The sequence below is a fragment of the Triticum urartu genome, chromosome 3A (genome assembly GCF_056163025.1).
Source record: "Triticum urartu cultivar PI428250 chromosome 3A, HENAU_Tu73, whole genome shotgun sequence".
Taxonomy (NCBI): Eukaryota; Viridiplantae; Streptophyta; class Magnoliopsida; order Poales; family Poaceae; genus Triticum; species Triticum urartu.
Window position 1 is genome coordinate 728,856,422 of NC_141875.1, and position 10,121 is coordinate 728,866,542.

General features: G+C 50.9%; 1 pseudogene; it reads left to right on the forward strand.

Annotated features, from left to right (window-relative positions):
* Window positions 1-8,037: 8,037 nt before the first annotated feature.
* On the forward strand, window positions 8,038-9,468 carry LOC125547345 (uncharacterized; annotated as a pseudogene).
* The last annotated feature ends 653 nt before the right edge of the window (window positions 9,469-10,121 follow it).

The window sequence follows — 10,121 nt, forward strand, 5'->3', positions numbered from 1 at the left end:
GGCTCGGAATCCCGATTACAAGGCATTTTAACAATGGTAAAACAAGACCAGCAAGACCACCCGCTGTGCCGACAAATCCCGATAGGAGCTGCACATATCTCGTTCTCACGGCACACCGGATAAGCTAAGCTTACAGGAGCCGACGTAACCCAAGTTGCCAAGGGATGGCCCTGCACGGTGCTCTAGTTTGGACCAACACTCAGAGGAGCACTGGCCCGGGGGTTTAAATAAAGATGACCCTTGAGTCTGCAGAACCCAAGGGAAAAAGGCTTAGGTGGCAAATGGTAAAACTAAGGTTGGGCCTTGCTGGAGGAGTTTTATTCAAGGCGAACTGTCAAGGGGTTCCCATTATAACCCAACCGTGTAAGGAACGCAAAATCAAGGAACATAACACCGGTATGACGAAAACTAGGCCGGCAAGAGTGGAACAAAACACCAGGCATAAGGCCGAGCCTTCCACCCTTTACCAAGTATATAGATGCATTAATTAAAATAAGAGATATTGTGATATCCCAACAAATATCCATGTTCCCAACAAGGAACAAACTCCAATCTTCACCTGCAACTAGCAACGCTATAAGAGGGGGCTGAGCAAAGCGGTAACATAGCCAAACAACGGTTTGCTAGGACAAGGTGGGTTAGAGGTTTGACATGGCAATATGGGAGGCATGATATAGCAAGTGGTAGGTATCGCGGCATAGGCATAGCAATAGAGCGAGCAACTAGCAAGCAAAGATAGAAGTGATTTCGAGGGTATGGTCATCTTGCCTGAGATCCCGCAAGGAAGAAGAACGAGTCCATGAAGAAGACAAACGGACGTAATCCAACGAATCCTCACAGCTCCGGAACGAAACTGAAGCTAACGCGAGAAGTAACCCGGAAAGAAGCAAACAACATAGTAAAACAACTACCACATAAGCATGGCATGATGCACAACCAAATATGATGCATGTCCGGTTTAAATATGCATGGCATGGCAAAGTGCAACAAACAACACTACAAATTAAGTGGAGCTCAATATGCAACGGAGTTGCATATTGAAGAAAACACCACATGACTTATTTAGTTCTCTCTCGGTTAGGTACTCAACAATATTAAATGTTGGTTAACATGGCAAGAGGTGAAGTATAACAAAACTATACCGTTTAAACAATTTAAATGGGGCCGGCTATAACAAACAACAAATCCGGTAAATCCCCACATGCATTAGCAATTTAATGCAACAACAATTTTAAACATTTTAAATGTTGTTATCATGATGCGGATGATATGTGCAAGTTTATGCAATTTTCATTAAAAGTTGACAAGAGAATTATGAAGCATTTGTCACCGTGGTGGAAAGAAAAGGGGTGCCACGGCAACGATAATGGTAACGGTGCCACGACAACGTTCCGGTTCCGGTACTCGATTGAGATACTGATGCAAAGGGGAAGTGTGTGGATGCGTGCAAAAGATGGTGGGGCGCTCCCGGATACCGGGTTCCCACATGTCGGTGGCAAGGCAAAAGAGGGGCAACGTGCACCGATAGTTCAGACTCGAGGCAAAACAAGGGTGCATCTCATACAACATTCATTCATTCGTTCACGAGCGTCGTCTCGGGGTTATACCTTCGAAGCGTGTAAACGGGACGGTTCTCGTTCGGTGCAAAGTAGAGAAAGTAGTTGTTCTCGTTTCGTAGTTGTACACACTCCGTAGGTGTTCGGGGTCACAACGAGGAACTTGTCATCCGCGGGGTCTTCGAGGGTCGACGGTAGTGGTACTAGGTCGTTTCGAAGAGGTACTTCGCGACAATGACGGGATGGTAGTTGTACACGGTCATCGTGGGAAGTAAAGGTACACACGAAGGTAGTCGAACTTGACGGTTCCGTTGCACGGGTCTTCGGCGATAGTAGTGGTACGCGTTTCGTAGCCGTTCGGGTCATCGTTAGAGGAACTTGACGGAGTTGAATCCCTTCGAGGTTGTCGTGGTACTTGGGGTCTTCGGACTTGCCGGTCTCGACGAAACGAAGGGGTACTTGGCAATCGACGGATGTCGTGGTTCTTGTCGGCCCGAGTCTCGGTGTATTCGGGTTCTCTCAACGTAGTTGTACCGTGTGATGGCCTGGAGCGGCACCGTTCTAGTCCAAGCAGCGGGTCTTGGTGATGTCCGATGGGTCTCATTTGTGGCCATGAAACAGTAGCTCCGTGAAAACAACAGAGCCAGAAGGATTCAAGGCCATGGCAGCGGCGGGTCAGAGCGCTTGACCGGATCCAAAACCATCAGGTGCTCGAGGACAGGGGCGCTCGGGTAGCAGCGAGAACTTGCAGGACGCAGGTGGAGGGGTGGATGGCGACGGGCGGTGCAGGAGGGCAGCAGCAAGGAGGCGGTGGTGCGGCGGGAAGCAGCCAAAGGTGCACGGCTCGGTAACGAGGAGGACCAGTGGGTCCAGGGGTGGAGGTGACCAGCAAGAGGCGGTGCTGGAGATGCTGGTGGTTGCCGGCGACGATTCTGGGGCGGGGGAGGCCGCTTCCAGCGCGGACGAGGCGAGGAGCTCAGGCGCAGCTCCGGCAGGGACGGAGCTAGACGAACCCAGAGCTGATGCGTCCATTCCCGGTGGCGGCGCTGCTTGTCTTGCGCTCGGGAGGACACGGACAGGGGCGTGCTCGTTCTGGGGAAGCGCTCGGGGTCGGCTTGGGGTTCGAGCTCCTCTCGAACTGAATCAAGGAGGGAGCAGGAGGCAGGGAGCTGTGGTGTGGCAGCCGGCTACAACTCCGGTGGCCGGCCGGCGCGACAAGGTGGCGTAGGGTCGGGCGCGGTGCCCTGGCGGCGGCGCTAGGAAGGGGTGAGGGGATCAAATCGAGGGAGATGAGAGAGGTTGGCGGCGCTGTGTGAGGGAGAGAGCGAGAAGAGGACGAGCGGCGCGCGGGATGAGGAAAGGAGAGGATGCGCCTGCGTGCGTGAAAGAGAGATCGAGGGAGATGGGGATCCGGATGCGTGCGAGGGAGATGGCGGCGGTGTTGGGGATCGAGAGGCAGAGGGGTTCGGGCGAGGCTAGGTTACGGGAGAAGTGGGCCTTAGTGGCCGGCCCAGGAGGTAGGACTGGCTGCGGGAATGGATGGGCCTGGTGGGAGGCCCAAGTGGCCAGCGGCTGGGCTCTGCTCTCTCTCTCTCTCTCTCTCTCTCTCAACTCCCTTCAACAGAAAGCAAAGAGAGGAGAGAAAAAAAGAAAAGGAGGGGTTAGAGAAACAATTTGGGCATGCGGTTAAATCTCCCGGACTCATAAAAATAAGTTCGTTCCTAGAAAATGCATTTGGCACCGCTTGAAAGGATTGCATTCAAACACATTTGAATGTGATTCAAATAAGTTTGAATTAGAAAAACATTTTTGGAGAGTCCAAAAATGTTTGGAATTTTTGTGGAGATCGGGAAAGCGATGAAAGAAGATATGGGCAAAGTTTGAGGACCAAACTTGAAGCGGGAAAAAGGCATGTGATTATATGCAAGTGGGTTGCGGATAATTCCAAATTAATGGAATACTTTATAATAGCTCCCTAAATATTGGGAGGGTATGTTTTAAAGAGAAACCACCATGTGCGTTCCCTCAATTTAAATAGATCAACGATCTATGCAATTTATTTAGAGAGTTTTAAAACGGGTTGCATGATGACATGATGCAATGCACAAGAATCAAAGATGAATGCAAAGAACCAAACAAAACACACGACAAAACCCGAAAACCCTGGAAGGCAACCGAAGCTCCGGTCTTGGGGCGTTACAACACTCCACCACTACGAGAGGATCTCGTCCCGAGATCTAGGATGGCACCGGAGGGAAAAGGAAGAGGAAGAGAAGAGGTAAAACTAAGTTGCTTCTTTGATGAATGAGTGAAACCAAAGAACCATGCGAGGTTGAACAAATTAGAGAAAGGATACAACGAAGGTGAACAAAGTCAAAAACACTCCTTTAGAAAAAGAGGAACAAGGAACATCACGAGAACCCTGTAGGTTGGAAGACATGAGAAAAGGGTTGCAATGGACAAGAAGTACATGCCCCTCCGGGACGCCCCTGTGCCATCCTAGATCACACAATCCATAACACTACAAGACCTCCGCATCTGGCTCGTACCTGTGTTTGGAGTTGATCTTATTCGGTTACGAGATTAATAAGTCTATATTTAACTAAGCATATGACCCAACTACAAGAAAGACACCAAATTCACCTTTAGGTGCTTCAACTGCGGTATAGGTAGAAGGAGCTGGTACGGAAAAACCTTCTGTATAAAGTTCGAAATGGTGAATTGAGGTAGAGTAGACCAATGATCCGGTAGTCATTTGGCCGGCTATGGAAAGAAAAAGCTTGCATCTGCTCCCCCTAAACTATAACGGGTCCCATCTCTCTCCAAACCTAACGTGGTAGTGTCCCATCATAAGGTTTTCCATCTATAGATTGAGCCATTACCCACCAAGGATCCCATTCGTTCAGAACTCAGTCGACTGCTTCTATAGATAAGGCGGAACGTCCTTAGTTCAGCATTATAGCACATAGTCTCCGACGCTACTACAGCGCTTCGCTAACTCGAAGCGCCTCGCTATGAGAATGACGCGTCGCTAACGCTCGGCTAAGTCGTCGAACCCTCGCGCTGACCATTCGCTTTCTCAGTAGCGAAAGCGCTTCTCTTTGCCCCTTAACTTCATAAAGTATTTGGAAAGAAAAGAAAGAGATTCTTGGTTTTATTGCTCCCGCTTCCTCATCTGCGCTCGTCAAGCCAACTTTGCTTTTTGGGAGGCGAAAGAGGGGTTGAAGCGGACATGTCGAAATGACAGCATCGAAGATATCTATATACACAGGAACGCTTATTCCGGACTGCGTTCCGGAAAAAGTAGCCTACTTGACAGAAAGGGCGGGCACTCTCGGCGCGGAGGTAGGCACTCTCGTCTTTCAACCCCACCGTCACTTTGAATTTAGTGGGGCACTGTTTACTTACAGCCTCTACGAGTTGCAAGTGAATGGGGCCGGTGCGTGGTGAACGGAAGGGTTCATCAAGCCATTTCTCGCCTTAACCCCTAAACTAAATAGGAAGAGGGGTACTTGACTAATAGGGGGCAATTGCATTGCACCTGACTGTGAGGGACCTCTTGATACCTTATGTTCACTTCCTAACTAGTAGCCGGTTTCCTGTCGCGGAAGCCTTTTCCCAGTGCGCGGAGCCCCGATGAGGAAGGTGTTAGTGCTTTCTCATGGGGTCAATAATGCTAATCCCTCTTTTTGTGCCGGGAAGAAGATAAGAAAAGGCGAAGCCTTCTCTTGGTTTCCCAACCTGTTGCTTCTAAAGGCTGCCCTCTCTCGGCTGGATTTTGGTCCAGCCTACTGCGAGGATCCCGTATCCCGTACATCGTCTTTCTCCCTCCTGGGTTCCCGTGGTTCCTATGCCGCCGCGTTTCCCGGTCCTTTTCTTTTAGTGCTTCGACCCGAAGCGATAGCTTGACGCGTTTTCCGTGGATAAGATGGCAGCGCTCCAGCTCACTAAAGAATGGGATGGCAGTGGTCCGCCGGCAAGCTCGTTCTAATCCTGGACGCAGTACATTGGAATCCTGAAGCACCACCACGAACGCTACCGCGCGTGCGCCTGCGGTGCGGTAAGGCACCACCCTGTTGTGCCAGCAGCCAACTTCGGCGTGTCAGCTTAGTTATCCTCATCAAGCCACAACCTTGATGTCTAGCTTCCCAACTGGTAGACGGTTCCCTTTCCCCCGGATCAATGAAGAAGGGAGAAGTCAGTTGATTCCTTCGAAGAACCGGAAGCGAAGCGCTATGCCGGGGCGAGGGGACGGGAAAAGAAACTGCTCCGAAGAAAGATATTGGGGTTCCCAATGCTTCTCCACGCCCAACGAGATGCGCCAACCTCGGGATGCTTTACTCCTAACCCCACGGCGGTTCCGAGACGGAGCTTAACCCGAGTCTCGGTTAAGAACGGCGATGATCTACGTTTCACACGGCGCACGATTCCATGGATAGTTTCATTCGAGATCGTGATGGAGGACATAGCTTACGATCATCGGCTTTGATCATGCCACTAGGCATTTGATTAGGACATTGCACAATGATCCGAACACTTTGTCGCATCTCTTCGATACGGATACAGTAACGATCATAGCGATCTCCTCTGGTACCTACTGGTACGTCAAGATCCGATTGGTCATGAACATCGTAAGGTGCTGCTCTTCGCGAATCCCAGCATACCCCAGGTTGGGATGGGTAGGCCCACCACTTCACTTTTGCACTTTCACTTAGGCCCGGGCCAAGTCAGTGGGGGGACCCTGTCGGGCTCCTTCCCCCCCAAAACAAACTGTACGTGGGAGTTTCCCTTCATACGGCTCGAATCATTCTCAGATGCCCCGAGAGGCATCTTTCCTTATGATCTGGTGGTTCACACACGCGCAAATGAGCACCGGCCGCAACAGCAAGGAACTATGACCAATAGAGTCAGACACAGAGCGTCATACTTCTTTATCTTGTGATGGTTGAGGAGTTTCTTTCTCAGAGGGTGCGGGACGCTTGCGGAGTCCGTGCCTTCCGTACCACCACAGGTCGTTCTTGGGCAGATCCCGCTCCTAAACATAAGGGAGGGATAGGGGGAAAGGGGCCCTAAAAATCATATAAATAGGGTTGTAGAAATACCACTTTCATTCGACATTCCGGGGCGCCCGATTCGATCGACGAATTTGGCGAGCTGATCCGCTTTGATCCAGGAGAAAGCGCAGTCAGCCACCTTTTCGGTGCAGGTCACGTGACCTACAGCTCGGCCTTCACTTTTTGAGACTTCCTCTACCCACATCTCTATGTGCCCGCAGCACTTTCATATGGAGAAAGATGGGCTTACCATGTTCCATCAATAGCACCTAACCTATGCCGATTTTGGCGGACCGTGCTCCACCCTGGTGAACTCATGCGGTTCCGACGTGCCCAGAGGCCAGAGGCGAATCCGTTCACGGTCCGTAGGACCAACACCATTCGAAGGTTGATGGCCCGCCCCGCCTAGAATAGGAATCTTTGACTGGGCTTACACACATTCACTCACTTACGCTGTCCCCCCTCAGCTCACCTAGCCCCGGGTACGTCATCTCCAAGGCTTCACACAAAATCTTCACTGACAACATATGCATGCTTTTGTAGGGTCAGGCAGAACCGTTGTTGCCTGATGGGAACTTCCCCCATATTGCTATCAATGTCTTCATGTCGCACGACCTCTTAACATTACACCACTGAATCCCCAATCCTTTGCTTGCTGTGCAGTGACAGTACCAATATCCACTAATCGTTGTTTCCAGATACGGTTGCTGGTTGACATCTCTTCTAATTCGTCGATACGAGAAGCAAATTGTTGTGTGGAGGAATCAATATCTCGACATAAGACAAGAGGCAGATCTTGTGCCACTCCACCACGTCGTATGAAACTGGCATGCATCCTGGCTCCCGGGACTCTTTCATAGAATTCCAACAATTTCTCCCGCTCCTCAAAAGCCCAAAGGAACGGAGTTGATGCTCCCACATCCATAGCATGAGTAGTTGAAGCAAGTGAATGATTTGAAATTCGAGTTATTTCACAGAATAACACTCTTATATATTGAGCTCGTAATGGTACCTCACAATTCAAAAGTCTCTCTACGGCTGAAGAATGAGCGTGTTCTTGGGCCATCGTAGAAACATAGATAGGGTCAACGACGGAACGAACAACGAAACTTTACGACAGCTTTTTCGTACACGTTCACTTGCATCACATACACAAGTGCTCTCTGAACCGTGCAATAAGGTCACCCATAACACGGCTCTCCCACTGGAGTTACCTTAGCCCCGGGCCATGCTATTCCATGATATTGGAAAACGTTGTCTAATTATTATCATCGTCTTGAAAGCTGGGCGCCTTTTGAATATGAGTGGGGCTCCTAGTCTAGGCGGCGCCTTCGTGGAGCCAAACCGAAGAAAGAGCAAAAGGGCGAGGCCACACCCGGCTTCGAATAGGAGGGGGGCTTAGCTCTGGATCCCGCCTGCTTGCAGAAATGAATGGATCAGAAAGGGGGCTGGGTTCTATTTCCGGGCCGGGCAGGAGGTGAAGGCCAGAAGAAGAAGAGAAGTGCGCCTTCCCGGTAAGGAAGAGGATAAAAAGGTGCTGTCATCTATCTCGACCTGTTTCCCGAGGCGTTGGAAATGAAGACCGGCTCAGAGAATCACTGGCGTGCTTTCTCTCCCCCATCGTTTCGCCAACAAAGAAGTCATCCTTGACTTGACTATTGACCATTCCATCCCTACCGAGCTGCCTCTTCGAAGTATTTACCTTTGCCTTTCTTTTTTGAGAACATACCCTTCAAATCAAAAAGAAAAAAAGAAAGAAAAGTTCCTCGTCTGTGATTTAATCGGCCCTAAGGGAGTTTACTCGACCCATTCTCCAGTCTCCCGCACTGCTCAAGTGTGCGACTCCGTATGAGGACCTCCTTCCCTTTTGCTCTGCACACTCTCCGTTCACACGGTTATTAAAGCGGAGGAAGGGCGGGCAGCAGGTACCACGAGCCCTCTGTCCCACACATCTATCAAGAAGCAAGTGTAGTTCACCGGTTCCACCGAATGCTCCTATCTCTCGGCAAAGATCGTGTGAGTGTGCAGTTATACTTCGGATGCTTCGCCATGGAATAGATCGATTCAGTTCCCCTTCTTTTCCGGTGCACTCGCTTTGTATCTCCGACACACAAGGAAGGACGCGGTGGGAAGAAAGCTGCCCTAGCCTCTGTCCGGTCGATCATTCCGCTGGCATCTTGCATTCACGCCTCCGTTTGACTGCCGCTCGGGAATGTAGTTGTAGATACGTGAGTCTTAGTGGGTCGTTGGCTCCACCTCTTATCTCCTTCTACGACATGCTGTAGTCGTCGCCATATTCAATATGTCACTTAGTCATATCTGCCTCGCAGCGGGTCAGCACCTCTGAAAGAAAGGGAGGGAGGACTTCATTCAGTGACTCCGCGATCGCCCTCTAAACGATCAAAATAAGGTAAAGCTTGATGATAAGTTTTGTACTCGATTAATTTCTCAGTCCCTCTAGTCGGGTGGGCGCCGGCCGGCCGGATCCCCCTGAAAACCGTACGTGCGGGTCTCCCCGCATGCGGCTCACGCCATTTGAGGTGGCCCAGCCCAGCATTCATTCGCAAATCCTGTAGTGAAATTGAGACTGCTCGACCTCGGAAGCTAATTTGCGTGTAGGCAGCGCTGTCTTAATACCGTTGACTGTATCTATTCATTGATACATTGGCTCGCTCCCCCCCTCTTTTTTCAAGAATGAATGAGCCGCTCGGACCTTCCATTTCCGTCAAATGACCCAGCTTCCCCTGGCTCTTCCACCGTCCGGGCTCCCTTTCCTCCCTATGCTCCCCCGGCGCAGGCCCACCACGCTTCGCGCCTGCGGCGTTTTCGCCAGACGGTCTTTGCCAGTAGTGCCATCCTCCCCGCAGGCTGTCTGTATGGGTGGGTTGTCCCTTGCTACTACGTTCTGTTAAGCACTATGAATTTCAGGAAATTCAGTGGTTGACTTGGACAGCAGGCGGGTTACACGTTCCACTGTGCCGAGATGTGAGGTGCAGGTGGTGATGATCACCCCGGGGTATGCGTTAGCGCCCTTGACGGGCACTCCAGGACCCGCCTACGCTCGTGAAAACCCAGGTCGGTCCTCCGACCAGATGTGTGGATAACGAGGCCACCTTCACAACCTTCTCCCTTCTATCTTTATCCAAAGTCAGGTAGGGCGGTTCGCTTGAGTTGCTCAACCGTCCCTTTGCCCGGTGCTCATGACGCGCTACGGAACCTCCACCGTGCTAGCGGCATAGGAGCCTACTCAGCGTCAGCGGCTTCGTGCCGCACTGGAGTGATCCAATATGTGGTTCCGCACGTTCCACCACTTCTCCGTTCATTTCCAATACTGATCGTGAAACACCATGAGCAGCAGGATGTTGAGGTCCGGAATTCGAAGTGAAATTCTTGATTTGCCCGTTCCTAGTCGTCATGGGAAAGAAATAAGAAAGAAATAAGAAAGAGATTATTCCCCTAGAGCTTGTCCAGTACCACCAGTACTCAAAATGCATCTCCGCGCGTCTACCTG